General features: G+C 38.8%; 1 non-coding gene across 1 annotated transcript; it reads left to right on the top strand.

Annotated features, from left to right (window-relative positions):
• Window positions 1-13,487: 13,487 nt before the first annotated feature.
• On the top strand, window positions 13,488-13,594 carry LOC123614640 (U6 spliceosomal RNA). The gene has a single exon (XR_006722086.2). It is a non-coding gene; the product is annotated as a U6 spliceosomal RNA (small nuclear RNA).
• Window positions 13,595-17,888: the final 4,294 nt, after the last annotated feature.

The following is a 17,888-nucleotide window of genomic DNA, read 5'->3' as shown; positions in this document are numbered from 1 at the left end:
TCTCTGAAGCGAGGAGATGTTGGAGGGCCCTTTCTCCCTCCTAATCACAGAATTTCCCAGAAGCTCAGTTAGTTTATGGCCTGCCCAGGACATCCTTCACAAGCCCCACTTTCCTCCATGGCACTGAGTCAGGAGATTAAGACTTGTAGCCACCATAAAGTTGATATACATGATGTCAAAATATTTTCGTTTGTTTCTGGGTTTTGACCAATGAAGAAAAAAGGAACAATTGTATGCTAAGAATTTATGGCTTGCTTTTATCAACCTCTGCAATAGACAGTTTGCTTTTCTGAGTGGCCAGCTACAGGCCTTTTTCTCATTATGTACACTTGTTCTGGCAGGGTTTTATTTATTTGTTTATTTGCTATATAAATATTTAAACATATATATGTTTAAACAGGTTCTCCTTCCAGAGCAGGCAGGTACAAGTCAGGGAAGACCACGAGCACCTGGATGGCGAGTGCCTCCTGGAGCACCTCATCTCCCTCCCTGCCTTTTGCAATCCTTCTTCTGAAATGAGCCTTGAGCCGCAATGTAGTAAGTCTCCTCGTGTGTTCCATGGGGACACATAGCTGGTTTGCATCCATCAATCCCTGAGCAAGTCCGTTCCTAAGAAGCCACTGCAAAATCCATTTTTCATTGTAATAAGAATGATAGTCGACATTTTCTGATTTTTACACATGCCTTTATCAAAGCCTTCTGTGTAAGTATTCACTGGTACAGAATTCCTTATATATTTGGTCCCCTGTGCAGAGCAGGCCACTTTCTACCTACATAGGCCAGACATGTCTGTGCCTTAAGGAACACTGGCATCACATACTTGGTTCATACAACTTTTGAAAGAAATTCCTTGTTTAATGCTTAGACTTTTTAAATTCTAATAAAAGTTTTTAGGGATAGAGTCATTCTGGCCCAGATCTTATGTGGTAAAATACAGTGTGACAAATTCAATGAGAGAATATATATCTGAATGAAAGAGGGTCTAGGAGTAATCAAGGTCTTGCTAGATGAGTAGTACGTGTGTGTGATCGAGTGAATGATAGCATTGGGTTCTTTAAAGAGAAAGCACTCTGCCTAGACTGACTCACCCAGCTTATACCAAAATATCTAGAATCCTGATAGAGAAACCAGAATAGTATATGAATATATAATTCATTCTTGAGAAAGTACCAATGAAGACAAGCATGGGCAATGTTTGACATCTAATTACCAGAGAAATGTAGATTTCAAATATTACTTGGCACCTAATGTAAATATGAGATCCAGTGTTAGTGATACTGTGTTGTCATTCTTTAAAACTCCCTTTAAAACGTATTTGACTTAATATAAAGAGATAGGTGAGAATTCATGAGTTGAGTTTGGTGAAAGAGACGGTGTATTAATTTTCTTGGGCTACCATAGCAAAATACCACAGACGGGATGGCTCAGACAGCAGAGACTTATTTTCTCACCATCTGGAAGTTGGAAGTCCAAGATCAGGGCGTAGGCAGGTTTGGTGTCTCCTGAGTGTTCCCTCCTTGGCTTGCAGATGGCCACCCTCTCGCTGCTTCTTCCCGTGGTGGTCCCTCCATGTTTTTACATCCTTGTTATATCTTCCTGTTCTTATAAGGACGCCACTAATATTGGATTAGAGTCCACCTTAATAATCCCATTTTAACTTAATCACCTCTTCAAATAACTGTATCCAAATACTGTTCCATTCTGAAGTACTGGGGGTTATGACTTCAACATATGAATCTGAGGAAGGGGGACCCAATCTCTATCATAACAGATGAGCTACTCTGTCTTTAAAATTCTGACTACTTAAAATCTAACCTCAGGGAATGTTTTAAACATACGCATTAATGTATACAATGAGGAATTGTTTTCAGTCATTGTGAAAGTTGAAATAACTGGTAAATAAATTGTCTTAGATCCACTTTATAGTACTTTCTGGTCATTAAAATTATAGAAATGAGACTATATGAAAATTAAGTACGTAAGTGAAAATTCTATGATTTTCACAATACCGGTGGGTCTCACTAAGGATAATTATGGGATTCATTGAGCCGCCACTAGAGGGCGTGCTAACCAAGAGTTGGGTGGTAAGTAAGGCAGCATCTGGAGCAGGCTGGTGTCTTAGGGCTCAAAAACAGAGAAAGGGAAAATCAAGAGATGGTAATGATACTAATGGAAATGAGAAAGGAACTTCCATAGAAAATCAGGGTACTCAGGGAATAATTTAACAGTTACCAACGGGATCTCTATCTTAGGAAATAAATGCTGCTTGATACCCGTCTTCTCCACTTCGGCATCCCAAAGCCTCCCAGTGAAGCTCATTCACAGGAAGCATCTTTGATGTGCAATCCGTAATGTGTTCTATTTGTTGACTGGTTGTGTTGACATTATTTTCCCCTCCACCAATTACATTTTTTTCTTAAGTCACCATCCTGGGTTTCTGAAATAGTCAAATTGGTGCTGAAAGGGACTCTAAAGTTATGTGCGTCTTTGTAAAAATACTAGCAACTGGACCTTTGTGGCTGCATGAAGTGAGCCAGAAGGATTAAGTATCCACAGGACAACTCTTGAAGAGTAAAGGGGGACAATAACGACACTGTGGTGGAGATGAGTGTGGTCTGTCCTTAGGGGACCGCAGTGGAGAGACGCAGTGGAGTTTGAAGCTTAGAGCACAGGTGTTGGAGCCATGTACAAGCACACTTAAATTCCAGCCCTACCTTTGACTAATTTTCAGAGTTTGAGCAAATTACTTCACTCTCAACCTTTTTTTCTTCTCTGTAGAAATACCTCACAGGCTATGAGAATCAGTTATGGTGTATGTAAAACCTAGCACCATGTTGGGCTCACAGCAGCTGCCCAGCAATTGGGAATTATTATTATTTTAGCCGAAAAGCACATAAACTAGTGAGCGGCCACTTAAATGGAGGGTGGGAGGAGCTGCAGTTCCTAGGCTGGGAGGGTAAACTCAGCTGGGGAGGAGCTGGGGCAGAAGCCAAAACAGGGCTGCAGATCTAAGCTCCGCTCTCCAATCTAGCTTTACCAACAACAAAGCTGATGTTCTGAACCCTGACTCAGTTTCAGTCAGCTAAGAGTTTGTCAGGAAGAAAGAAGGGCTACCAATTAATCCTTCTCAGAACCACCATCCAGCACTTGTCCCAAGGACCGATACAGATTAACACCAATTGTCTGTTGACTGAATCATGTCATAAGCACATGAATTAAAGGTGGGAACACAGCTATCACAAAGCGATGAAAGTTTTTGTGGAACCCCAAACTTATCAGGCAATGATGTTTTAGTGTTACCCTAAGTTAACGTGTTAACAAAAATTGTTAGTAATTGATATGAAGCCATTTTTCAGACTCTCACATAAACTTATTTATTTACAAGTGCTTGGGGAAAAGAGCTACTGATTCACCACCTGTTTATCTGATGTCTCCATGGTCTTCAGACTAGAAGTCAATTGGGGATGAGGTCCAGTTGGCGGGGCAAAGATGTCAAGGAGAGGTAAGCTTCTAAGAAATCTATGTTGGCTTCAGAGTAAGATGCTGATAACAATAAATGAGAGAGCTGCAGTGTGGGAACATTTAGAGAAGGAAGAAAGAAAGAAGCTCTAAGCACTTCATTGCATATTTTTGAGAAGGAGCATCCTTGTATTTTGGCCAGATATGAAAGTATGCCACTGTCCCTGTGTCATCAAGAATGGGTAAAATTATATTCTCTATGAGCTAATAATAAGGATGAGAAATGTGTAATATTTTTAGGAAAGATTTTTATCATAGTTGAGATCTTTTTAAAGGTTTTAGTGTTTGGCATGCTCACTTTCTGCTTTCTGGAATACTCATTTATAGGAATACCTTTGTCTGTCATTGTTCCCCTAAGAGAAGGAACAGACGCTACTCTAACATTTATGAGCTGAGAGTTGGATATTTTGTTTAACTTTAATAGTTTTATATATCACCAAGTGGAATCTCACTTTTCAAAGCTAGCCTCATCCAACACAATTCATTTTTTAAAGAACAGAAGTTTCCACTGTCTTTACAATTGTTACTATTGTTTTAATTAACATTTTAATTTAAGTTGGCATATTTGGCATATGGAACTCAATTTTCTTTCCAGAAGCCTAGGGGTTCTTGAATTAATGAGAAAAATCGGACCTATTTAACATGGACAGAATTATATGGCCATTAGGAATAAGATTTTATATAAAATGTAAAGGATGAAAAATAATTATTAATACAGAAAGCATAATGTGATGCATGTTTACTCTCTGCCTGCTCTACAGACACTGCACTGGCCACCTTGAGAGAAGCGTTATTCCCAAAATGAATAGATGCTGTTAAAAAGAGAAGGTGGTTCTCAATGGCCTAGTAAGATTGAGAAACACGAAGTTAAACAGAGTTAAGGTTTCTCTTTTGTAGGGCTTTTCACCACATTCAGTGAGCTAATACAAACTGAAAAGCTCTCAGAAGGGGATGCGTAGCACGTTCGTGACATTTCCCAAACTTATTAGATCATGGAACATTCTTCCTCTGAAAAGTATATTTTGGTTCCAGCGTTTGGCAGATGACACATTGGGAAACCAGGAAGCCATGCTGTAAAGGTTACTAAAATGGTGAAGTCACAGGCGTTGCCTGTGGGAGGCTCCCAGTTAGAGGTAGCTAATATGACGAAGACCCAAACAACCATAATCAGAGGAAGAAACTGCAAATGTTCTGAGATGTAGACAAAGTTCTGAGGTTCTCTCTCAGCAATGTTTACTGAACAGAAATATAAAGAAACGGGGTGACATTTTCTCAAATAGGGATTTTAAGTTTTTTTTAACTATCATTGTATCTCTCTCTGCCAAGCATTTCACAAATGTAATCTTTAATCTCACAGAAACTCTGCAAGGAGGGAACTATTTTCCTTATTATTCATGAAGCCCATGTCTAGAGAGCTGAGGTATCCTGACAGCCTTAGGCGCCTTCTTCATGGAACACCTGGGACTTGATTTCGGGTCTGCCTTCCTGACTCCACAACTGCAGCTCTATCCATCCCCACTTGGCAAAAGCATGGTAGTATTTTTCTCAACCCTTATGCAACTGAGGAAATAATGAAGTACAGGAAAATACAGAAAGAACAGGCAATAATATTGAACCATTCAGGCATGACCAAGAGAAAATTCTTTTTGCACTGAGCTTTAATATTTGACTATATAAAAACAAAACAAAACAGAAATAACCTTTAAGGTCAGTTTTCCATGAATATGCCAAAATAATGACAAAAGAAAGTCCACAATATTGATACACTAATAGAGAGGTGTAGAAGGCAGACACCAGTGAAAACCTAGATACACGTGTCCTGTCACCTTGTCAAATCTTGATCAATTTCTTCTCGTGCTTTTTACTCCTATGGTATGTTTGCTCTTTTTGAATACCAGCATCACATTTGAGTTTGAAATACATCAGTGGTTTGTTTTTTTTTTTTTTCAGCTTATTCTTAAATAGAATAATTCATGAGATAACCTCATGTGTAGATTTCAAATGTATATTATCCCCATTCGCCACTACGAGGTTAGAATTTCAATCACTTTTTTCACCAGGAGATTGAAAATCTAAATGTTAAATGTTCACAAACATTCAAAGTCTATGCTTTAGTTTCTGTGTAGCTGCCAGCCCCTGATTTGGTTGAATAGTTTCAGAGTGGAAGGGAGGAAAAATGAAGGATTTGGACATGGAGAGGTTAATGGTACTTTAAATGTTTTGTTTTGGTTTTGAATGAGAATAATAAATGTCCCTTCAAAGCTAGATTTCCAATATGTTTATAAATGCTCCAGAGGTATTGCTCAAGATCTGCACTGGGAATGTATAAACTTCTGACCATAATAACAAGAGAGACCATAATTTTGGGCTCAGTGTTTAGTACACACACACATAAAAGTGCACAATATCCTCTCACGATGTCATATTTTGAATTCTCTACTATGTTCAAGAACATTTCAATGGTTTGCAAGTAGCCTAAATGCTAATATCTAAAACCAAAGCCAACCCTGATACCCTACAAGAAATATTTTAAAGCCAATCAATCAGCAATCAATAGCTTTTCAGTCCCACCCTTCTAGTATAATCAGGGCAGATAAAAGGAAATGAATTTAGCCTTAAAATTTGCCAAGATAACAAATTACCATATTGTCCAGAAACTTCACTAACGATTAGCATTCAATCCTTGATCCGGAGGACAAAAGTGTATTGTAGTTATCTTATACACATCTGTGTCCGCGCCCAGTAAAATATGCCAGGTATTTTAAATCTGCCTACACAATGAATAAGCAGAGGTGTTTTTTTTTCCTTTATTGCAAATGTAAATACTAATATAGAATTGGTGCACACTCCAGCTTAGGCGATATAGATCCTCACCTTCTTCACTGCTGTCTCAGCTCCACTTTGAGAACATTTATAATCCCAGTTTCAACCAATGGGTGGCATCATGTAGCCTGCAATTGTCAAAAGTCATTTAGAAAAACGCAATTTTTTTTCCTCCTGCCCAGTTGATTTTGCTCATAAGCAAATGCTCAGAATTTTGTATAAAGCATGCTCCATGCTTCACCTTCTACTTTCCTTCTTCCAGGATGCTGTCTCTTCCTTCTCCAAAGCTTTGTCCTTTCTCTGAAGTCTCATACATCTTTTTTGCTGAATCTCATTTACTGCTTAGTGGCTTATTCTAAAAATGTCTCATGGACCTTAGCTGTGTTCTCCCAGTTTCAATGGGCATTCACATTGCTTAATCTGAATCCCCACACCCCTCAGCCCAGTCCTGGATGCAAAGTATCTGCTTAAAAGTCAGCTCGTAGTCTTATGGAAGTTCCATTATATATAACTAGCTGCTTTTCTCTTGCTGCTTTTAAGATTATCTCTTTATTTTTACCTTTTGAGATTTTAATTAGAACGAGTTTTGGTGTGGACCTCTTTGGGTTCATCTTGTTTGGGACTCTGTGCTTCCAGGTTAGAAAAGTTTTAGCTGTTTGTTTTTCAAATAAGTTCTCTAACCCTTTCTTTCTCTCTTCTCATTTTTTAAATTCTTTTTATCTATTTTTCTGTTCCGCTTGGGCTATTTCCACTCCTGTGTCTTCCAGTTTGCTGATCTGTTCCTCTGAATCATCTGATCTACTACTGATCCATTCTACTGTATTTTTTATTTCAGTTATTGTAATTTTCAGTGCTATTTAGTTCTTCTTTATATTTTCTAACTATTTATTAAACCTCTCACTGTTCATTCATTCTTCTCCTGCGTTGTTCGGCATCTTTATGATTATTACCTTGAACTTTTTATTAATTAGCTTGCTTATCTCCACTTCGTTCTTCTTGGATTTTGTCTTTGTTCCTATTTTTGCAACATATTCCTCAGTCTCCTTATTTTGTCTCATTTTCCGTATTTATTTTTATGTGTTAGGTAAGTTGGTTACTTTTCCTGATCTTAGAGGAGTATCCTTATGAGGAGGCATCCTATGGGGCCCAGTGGCACATACCCCTCTTGTCACCAGACCTAGATGCTCTAGGGGTACCCTTCCTGGGGATGAATGGGCCCTTCCGTTGTTGTGGGCCTGACCACTGTGGGCACACTCATAGGTCGTGTTGGTCTCTGGCTTGTTTGCTTGCCAGATCCTGCCTTGGGTGGTTAGCGTCAGCGTGCTGGTGGGCAAGGCTGGGTCCTGTGACTGCATTAATTTTTCATACACTTTTAAATAAATTATTTATACAGATATGGGCCTTACAAAAATCATTTGCATGAGCACATTCTGAAACAATCCCTCTGACCTAAGGCATGTCATGATCAGTAATGGGTAGGCCAAAGCCCCCAAGCTAGAGCCAAGCAGGTGGGGTCAGCTGCACCCAAATCACACAGACTGAGAACCAGGGAAGGAGAAGCTTCCAAAAGGAGAATTAAGCTGCTATTCCCAGAACTGATAAAACCAGACACAGCACAGGCTAAAATTAACAGACGTTCCCCTACCTTTTGTGCAGTAGGTTAGTGTCATTTCTGTCCTATAAGAGATACCTAAAAATGGAAACGTTGAGCCATTTGTCCAAAGTCCCATGGAAGTCAGGGACATTGCCAAGACTTGGGCCCCCACGAAATCTGATAAGCTAACTCTGCAACTAACTAGGATCATTTACACGTGGCAACAACGGATCAAATCCGGGGCCTCAGTTCTGGGAAAAGCTTGGAGTAATTCTGGCTCCTTCATTTACTAGCTGTATAATATTGAACAATTTAGTTAATCTCTCATATTATGTTTCTTCAGCTACAAAATTTGGGAAAATAGTAATTCCTTTGCAGCCCTGATATTGTCATTAAATGACAGTGCACATAAAGAACTAAGTCTAACATGTTATTAGTAATTATAAAGTATAACTACTACTCTAGGAATTATAGACATAAAGGACCCAGTATTTTATTTTATTTATTTTTTTAACACACTAAAATGGTACTTCTTTATGTGCCAAGCACTGTTTCAAGTGTATCACAAATATCATCTCAATTAATGAAGTGGTTTCCTCCTTCCTCAAATAAGGAAATTAAGGTCCAGAGAATTTTAGTGACTTACCCAGTGGGCTTTCAGGATTCAAACCCAGGCAAGCAGGCTCCAGAGTCTACACTCGCCATCATTAAAATCTATTGTCTCAGAGGAAAATGTCGTTATTATTATTATCACTCAATGAGTGGTAGCATTTTATTGCCACAATTTTTATAAATGAGAAACTTGAAATCTAGAGGCACCAAAATAGAAGCAAAGCTAAAAATAAATCCTGGGTCTAATGCTTCCCAGTCCACTGCCCTTCTCAGTGTGCTGCACCATTTCCTACTGAGAGGAGAATTACATAAAATAGAAACAGTAGGATTATGTGCTTTCTGACAAATGAGACCTTTCATGCAATGCATCAGGTTTTATTATCAGGGAGTAAAAGAATTTTTGTCCCATAATAGACTCTAATTGTGTGTAAAGCATAAGAGGGTGAGTGGAAATTTCCTTGTTTCTAAATAGAAATAGGAAACTCTACACAAGTTAAAATTTTCCATGGGTTTGGAGATCACTGTGCCAATTTATAAAAATGTCACCATCATGATTCAATTTATAAAGCACATTAGTGACCCCAATAAATGCTAGTGCCTGTGGGAGCCTGAAGAATGCACAGTGGAGAAGACAGTGTAATCTTGGAAGTTAATGTTGGTCCTGTGATCCCTCACAAGTTGCAGTTTTAACAGTACAGCTGCCTCTTTGGGATTGAACTGAAACAGAGTCACAAATTAGGGGGAAAAATCCTGAGGGTCAAGCCACGGTTTCAGCATTTTCAGAGAATTTACTTCTCCCTACTATAGAGAACCCCTCCTCCTTTGAGGTTCATTTTGACCAAGGCATAAATCAAAGGTTGGTGAATTTTCTGCAAAGGGCTGGATAGTAAATATTTTAAGCTTTATAAAACATGCAGCCTTGGTCCAAAGTACTCAACTCTGCCATTGTAGCAAAAAAATTATCATAGAAGATACATCAAGAAATGGGAGTGACTGTGTTCCAATAGCTTTATTTATAAAAACAGACGGTGGGCTGGATTTGGCCTCGGACTGTATGCTGACCCCTGGCAGAAATCCTTCTCCTGTGTAGACCCCATCCACTGGCTTCTGCGCCTGCCTCTTATCACCAGGGCTTCCCCACTGGGCATCAGTCTGAGCCCCTACTAAGGTCCAAGCATAAAGCTTCCCCTCCTTCCCAGCCACTGCCACCATCCCAGGGGAACTTCACTGTTCAGGTCGATGAACCATCCAGCATCTTGACCTCCCTGCTCAGGTCTAAGAACTTTCATTTACTTCCAGTTCACCTCAGACATCCACATCCATGCTCCTGTCTCCAGCCAAGTATTTCGCCTCTGACACTTAAACTGCCCCAGTCCCTAATTACAAACCCCCAACCTTCCAATCTCCTTTACTTCTCTCTTCATCTTCCCAATCTCAGCGTGATCCCTAGGGCTTTGCTCTCCAATATGGCAGCCACTACTAGCCAACTGTACCTACCGAGCGCTTAAAATTGGGCTGATGCGAATTGGGATGGGCTGTAGGTATTAATACAAAACAGATTTCTAAAACTTGATACAAAATATAAAAGATATATGATTAATAATTTTTGCAATAATGAGATGTTGAAATTCTAATATTTTTGAGATGTTGGTTTAATATATATTTTTTAAACTAAAAGATCATGAAAGAAGATGAGCAAAGGAAACCCTGTAAAATGTCAGTAGTTGTTGTCCTGTTTGTTGGAAGAATGAGTAATGTTTTTATTTACAGTCATGGCACTTTCCAAACTTTAGACAAGAAGCATGCATCACGTTGACAACAGAGCTAGAAGTGAATAAAAGAAAAATAAGTAAAATCAGATATGAACCTAAACTATGCCCAATCCTTCATTCACATCGATGCTAAAATTAACCATGATTGGGATTGCCTTCAAGAAAGCACAACTTTGAAACTGTTTATCACTCGTGATCCATAGAAATCATGTTGCAATCTCCCATGATTTCATGTTTTTTGAATTTCATACCACTGTGTAATTTAATATTATTACATGAGTATAATAATAGCATAAATGTATAAGGATACAGATTTTAAAATAAATGAAAACCTGTTTCTTATCTAATCAATAAAAGAAGAGTTAAGGAATGGGAAAGAAAGTCTAACTCAGGGTTCATAGCTTATCTCCACCATCTTGCAACTCTACAGGATGTATTTCGAGTGCCTGGGACACAGCTGCACACACACTGCTGCTCACAGTACCTGGGCTGGCATCTCCTGCCCGCCCTTCACTCTAGAAGTTCACATTTGTAGCTTGGTAAGAAGATAATGTGCAGTTTCCACCATGAAAGACAGAATGGGAAGAAATCATCCCCTACATATCTCTTTCTTTGGGTGATGCTTTTTATCTTACCCCTTTCTTCCCATGCCTACTTCAGATGCAAGCCAACTGTGTAAATGGCAGTCCCTCCCAGACTTCCCTTGCCACTCAAACCCAGGCAACAGAGGATGTCACTGCCCTTTCACGGCTTGCTAGCAATTGGAAGGGTATGCTCAGAATAAGCAGTGAAAAAATAAGCCATCAACCCCTGACCCAGGTGTCAGCTTGCTGTTCTGTAGATTCTATGATTGACCCAGATGCCACACACTGAACATTAATGGCTCTGCTTATGACAAGAAATGAGCATGCTCCGTGAGACCACAACCACTCAAGGCCACCATATGCCAAGATTCCATCTTCACTGATACGAATGGTGGTTCTCTAGTGCATTGGTTTCCTACTGTAGCTGTAATAAATTACTCAAACTTGAGGGTTTAAAACACCACAACATTCATTCTCTTATCATTGTGTGGGTCTTAAGTCTGAAATCAGTTTGCCTGGCCCAAAATCAAGGTGTCCACAGGTCTGTGCTCCCTCTGGAGATCCCAGGGGAAAATCTGTCTCCACCTTTTCCAGCTTTTAGAGCTACATTCCTTACATCAGTTGGCCTGCAACTCCTTACTCCATATTTTAAGGTAAAAAAAAAATGCTAAATGAAAAATTAACCAGCTTGAATAGGTAGATTGGCTGGATAGAGATTTGTTGAATTTTTTCTTTGTTCTATTTTCTCATTTCCACTGACGCAACTCAGACTATTCATCATTTTGGAAGCAGATAAGCAAACATTTCAATAGAGAGACTATTATGAGGGACAAATGATTGTATTGTTAAGTTGGGTAAACTCTTTATCTGCTCTAGGCTTTCCAGCTTCCAGAACATCACCCTCATCTGTCCTCACAACACTCTTTAGAAACTCAACTAAATGCTGAGTGTTTTCTGGGTGCCAGAAACAGAGCTGGAACTTTTCGTATACTTCCTACAACCCCCAATCTTGTCACTGAAATGATATGGTCCTCATGTTCCAAATGAGGACACAGGCTCAAAGTCATTAACAGATATGTTCAAGCTCCGACAGCTGAGTAAATGCAACCCTTGAACTGCTGTGAGTGAAAACGCACCTGACTGAGTCACAAGGCCAAGTTTGCACTTGGTCACCATTGTCAGTCATTCTCTGTGTGGTCTTCAGAAAACCATGCTCTCTTCCAGGGCTTGGGCTTCAAGCTCTGACTTTGGTCAAGATGATCTCCAAGCGGCTTCCAGAGCTCTATGGTATGATCCTATTGTGATTCAAGCAGGCAAACACAGAAAGAGAAATTAAAAAAAAAAAAAAAAACACAGAACTACTTCAAGAACTCTTAGAAACCCTTTGCTGCACACAACCCACCCACCTAGGGTATCTTATAAAAATGATTATTCAGTGTCTTCCTCCCAAGTCTAGAGGCTCCAGAAGCATTTAGGGCAATAGGAAAATGAAAAGAGGGGAGACTGAGGGTCAGAATGTTGAGGATAGAGAACAAGATGGCAAGAAATGCGAAGAAAAGGTCAGGGGTGGCCTGCAGCCCTGGCCTCTCAGAACTTTCCCTCACACTAGAAATGCTCCCATCTTAGAGCCAAAACCAGAGAGAGAGGTCTACCCAGGCCTTCCTAGACCCATAAACAGGCATGTACACACATGCACACAGACATAGAGATGCATAATAATTCTACATACACAGATTTTTTTTTAACAAATAAGTGGGATTGTTTCTCAGAGAAGCTTGACAAATGATAGTACAATGTATGTCTAAATAATCAGAGTGCTGTCCTTTGTCACTGATTTCAGCAGTGGCCTTGGAGGTGGCTGAGTAGAGTGACCCCAGCTTCCCAGGTCACATACATTTGCTCCCTCCTCCTTCAGATAAGCAAGAACAGGCAACCTGCCTTCACTGGCTCTTGGGAAATGAGAAAGGGCAGTGCACCTGCCACACTAGGAGTGAGAATAGCCAAGGTGACTAGGGTAGGGACAAATCCACATTAAAAATATTTTTTTATGTTCATGTTTTTTTTTAGATTCCACATATGAGCGATCTCATAGTATTTTTCTTTCTCTTTCTGACTTACTTCACTTAGAATGGCATTATCCAGGGACATCCATGTTGCTGCAAATGGCGTTATATTGTCATTTTTTATTGCTGAATAGTATTCCATTGCATAAATATACCATATCTTCTTTATCCAGTCATCTGTTGATGGACAAAAATGTACATAAACACAAAATAGAAACAGACTCATAGACAGAATACGAACTTGTGGTTGCCAAGGGGGTGGGAGGTGGGAAGGGACAGACTAGGATTTCAAAATTTGTAGATACTGACAGACATATGTAGAATAGATAAACAAGATTATACTATATAGCACAGGGAAATATATACAAGATCTTGTGGTAGCTCACAGTGAAAAAAAAATTGACAATGAATATATATATGTTCATGTATAACTGAAAAATTGTGCTCTACACTGAAATTTGACACAACATTGTAAAATGACTATAACTCAATAAAAAATGTAAAAATATATATATTTTATGTGCTTGCTTCGGCAGCATGTATACTAAAATTGGAACGATACAGAGAATATCAGCATGGCCTCTGCACGAGGATGACATGCAAATGTGTGAAGCGGTCCATATTTTTTGGGAGTATGAGATTTACAAATGTTAGCCACTATGTATAAAAACAGATCTTAAAAAGTTTCTGCTGTATAGCACAGGGAACTATGTTTAATATCTTGTAATAACTTTTAATGAAAAAAAATAAAAATGAATGTATGTATGTATAGGCATGACTGGGACACTGTGCCGTACACTAGAAATTGACACGCTGTAACTGATGGTACTTCAGTTTAAAAAAGAAAATCATTAGCTTGCTGGAGTTGTTTTAAAAATTAAAGTACCATAAACTGAATAGCTTAAAGGACAAAATAGGATTCTCTCACAGTTCTAGGGGCTGGCTGTCCAAGATAAAGTTGTCAAAGGGCCATGCTCCCTCCCATCTAAAGATGTTAGAAAAGGATCTGTTCCAGGCTTCTCTCCTACCTCCTGGTAGATCCTCGGCTTGTGGGTGCATAACATCGATCTTCTCATAGTGTTCTCTCAGTGTGTTCATCTGTGCTCAAATTTCCACTTTTGAATATTAAACATAAAGTCAAGAAAATGAAGTGATACTTCAGTGTAGTTTTGATTTGCATGGGAATGGGAATTTTTAAGAAGACTAAGGATTAAAGACTAGAAGGACACCTCCAGAGTCCTCCAGGATGGAGCATCTGAAGGATGTTTGGTGCAGAACTGGGAATAAAACCTGGGTTTCTAGACCCTTCTTCTCAAGGCCATTTTACTCCTAATCCACCTCATGTGGGTTAGTTTATACAAGTGGTGAGGACAAAGCCAGGGCCCCCACTGGGACATCCAGGGCCGAGCTCTGGTAGTCGTGCTTACACTGTGACCACCTCTGCAAACAGCCTACAAGGCCTTTCCAAAGTGAGTCGGACACACAACTCTGTAAGTAACTGAATGTTGATAAGACACCAAGAATTCATGAAATTCCCAGAAAATATTTTAAGTATTTCTCAATTTATTTCTCCAAATGGAAACAATGACTCATTTAATATGGATAAATACTTTCACTAAATCTATTTCTTTTCAATTTGAAGTCTCATTTTTGTTCGTTTCCCCTCAAAAAGCACTTAGACTTTTTCTGAGAATATTCAGATTTGTTATTGAAGGTTTTTTTAATTATATGAAGCCATAAAGTAGACATATTCAGTGAAAGATCTAAAGAAAATGCTATTAACAGTATATTTAAGATTTTACATGTTTTTAAACTATTCCCAAATAACTAGACTTTTCTGATGAATTTTTGTAGTAAGATATATGAGGCTATTTGACAAATGACTTTGAGTCTTTGGGGCATAAAAATTGTCAAAAGCAATGAAATTTAGCCTCATGCCCAATCTATGTAGAATGTGATCTCCTTGCATTGCAAAAAATATTTCAGCAGCGTTATCATTAAAGTCTTAGCAAATCAATATTTTTAAGCTATACCAGACAGACTTAAGCTAAATCGATGTTGCTTTTAAAATGTTGTAAAATTTAAATCCTGCCCTTGAGGAAGTTATTTGGTCAGTTTAGGGGCAGGGGGTGGGGGGAAAACGGGACAGAGACAGAGAGACAGCAAAAACAAAGGATGTAGTCTTAAGAAAATAAAAGCAGACCACAACTATATAATTTCTAGCCTAGAGATATTTCATTTTTGTTAATAATTTATTATAACTGTTTGTGAAGGTACAGTTATTTCACAAAAAATTAATTTAAAAAAAGTTTTAAGAAATATAATGTAGCAAGAAAAATGGCAGAGTAGGTAATGACAAAAGCCTGTCCTCCACAAAAGCAATGAATAAACTGGGGGAAAAACTTGTCATAATCAACTTTTTTTTGGCCTTTTTTTCTCAATAACAGTACAGTCAGTTTAAAATCTTGTGTCAATTTCTGGTGTACAGCATAATTTTTCAGTCAATCATAAATAAAAAAGAATAAAATAATGCTATTTGCAGCAACATGGATGGACCTGGAGATCTAAGTGAAGTAAGCCAGAAAGAGAACGAAAAATACCATATGATAGCACTTATATGTGGGATCTAAAAAAAAAAATGACACAAATGAACTTATTTACAAAACAGACTCACAGGCATACAAAGCAAACTTATGGTTACCAGGAGGGAAAGGGGGTGCGAAGGGTTGAATTGGGATTTTGAGATTTGCAGATACTAACATTACATATAAACAAGTTTCCGCTGTATAGCACAGAGAAATATATTCAATATCTTGCAGTAACCTATAATGGAAAAGAGTATGAAAAGGAGATAATTTCATTTAAATAAATTTTATTTAAAATAGTTTAAGCTCCATAAAGCATATGAAGCTATATTTTCAAATTTCAAGAAATATGGCAAACATGTTCTTCTCTGGGCATCACTTAATATTTGACAACTTTGCCCCTTAATGCTTTTGCTATCTAAATACACTTTTTTGGTGGAGTTTTTATCCATTTGAGTGGAGTTTTAAAAATCTTTCTGTCACTATATCATCTTCAACTCATTCTTTAAAGCAGAGAATTATTCCTTTTTTGTTGCTGACAAGATATGAAATAATTCTTTGGGATACATTATATTCAAGAACCACATATTTGTTTCAATGCCCAGGAGTGAGATGCTTTTGAGAAATAGCATACTTAGTGACAGTATGTTCTACAAGTAATGTGGGTACAGCATTTGGAGCACTGCTATATGGCTACCTATATCCGTTAATCATGTTCGTGCTCACAATTTGAAACTCTCCTCGCATGACTCCTGCCTCCAGCTGTGCCTCTCCCACCATCTTTGACCAGATGGATGCTCTCAGTCTGCTACTTGCCATATAATTCTGCAACCGTATTTACTATGCATTAAAATTATTCTGAGATTCTATTTAATTCCTCCTGATTGTCCCAGGGCCAAATACAGTCTCTGAGCTTTTGTGAGCACCGAGCAAATCCTTGTGGGGAAAGAAAGGCGATAAAGAACTAGAAATGTCATTCTTTTCTAATTCTAGGTTTGACTGGCTTATCCCACTGATAGTTAATACAAGTGGGAGTATGGCAGTCCTCAGCATTCTCCAAGAGTTACACCACTAATGAGTAGGGTGGGCCACTCAAATCCAAAGTGCCTGCTGATAAGCTTTATATGCAACACAAATACTTTAGTCTGCTCTGGCTGTGACAGCAAATGATACCATAGATTGGGTGGCTTATAAACTATAGAAATTATTTCTTACAACTGTGAAGGGTAGAAGTCCAAGATCACTGTGCCAGCATGGTTGGGTTCTGGTGAGAGCCTTCTTCTTGGTTTGTTAATGGCCATCTTCTCCTTAAATCTTCACATGGTAGAGAGCAAAGAGAGTTCTTTGGGGTCTCTAATAAAGGCACAGATCCCATTCCTGAGAGTTCCACACTCATTACCCACCAAAAGCCCCCCCTCCTAACACCATTACATAGGTGGCAAGGAATTCAATATGAGAACTTTGGGGGACACAAACATTATGTCCATGACAACGACCATGTGGTGTTGGGGAGACTTTAAGACAGATAGATCTGTCTGATTGCAGAGCTGAGTGTACCTATTCAACCCTAAGTAGCTCTGGAAGGTCTGGGGTGTGGAGTCAGGAGAAGCTGAACTTCACCCAAGATTTTCCAACCAAAAATGTCACCTTCTCAAACATTATACTCACCCCACTGGGCTTGATATTTCAAATCAAGGAGTCTGACCACATCAAAGAAGGTTCTTTTCTTTCTAAAATTCTTAATATGACCCCTTATTGTACCATTTACATTAGCAGCTTCATGTGTGAAATCAGCTTAGTCATGGGTTATCCTTACTTAACTCTAAGCAGCTCATCTTTTCTCTTAAGCCTCCTTCCTCAAGTTCCCCTGAACTAGAAATCATATTACCCTCACATGTTTTAGATGCTGTATGGGTTTTAGCCTCATTTATCTGTTGTGATTCCCTCCTTTTTTTTTTTTCTGATAGAGACATCCCATTAAATCCAGCCTTTCATTAGTATATACTGAGCAGCTACTACGTTCCAGAATCTATAGTGTATGTACCTCCTATGAAGAGGGACTAGGGGCTTCCTAGGGCAGTAGTAGCTTTGCAGGATGAGGCTGGTTGTGAGAGTTATTTCTTACTTGTAGACACAGGTACCCAGAAAAAGAAGGGTTTTGAAGAGTGGTAAGTACATTGCTATGAGGAAAAAGGAAGCAGGCAAAGAAGAGAGTCTGAGTAGGTTTTTGAGCCCGTTGTAAACCAGCCAGGTGGATGAGTCCAGGGGAAATAGGAGCATCAGAGTTCAATATCTCAGCCTGTGATCATTGCTTGTGGTCGCTACTCTGTAAACTG

This window comes from Camelus bactrianus, chromosome 15 (assembly GCF_048773025.1).
Source record: "Camelus bactrianus isolate YW-2024 breed Bactrian camel chromosome 15, ASM4877302v1, whole genome shotgun sequence".
NCBI lineage: Eukaryota > Metazoa > Chordata > Mammalia > Artiodactyla > Camelidae > Camelus > Camelus bactrianus.
Note: the sequence above shows the minus strand (reverse complement) of the source record. Positions and strands in the feature narration are given on the sequence as shown.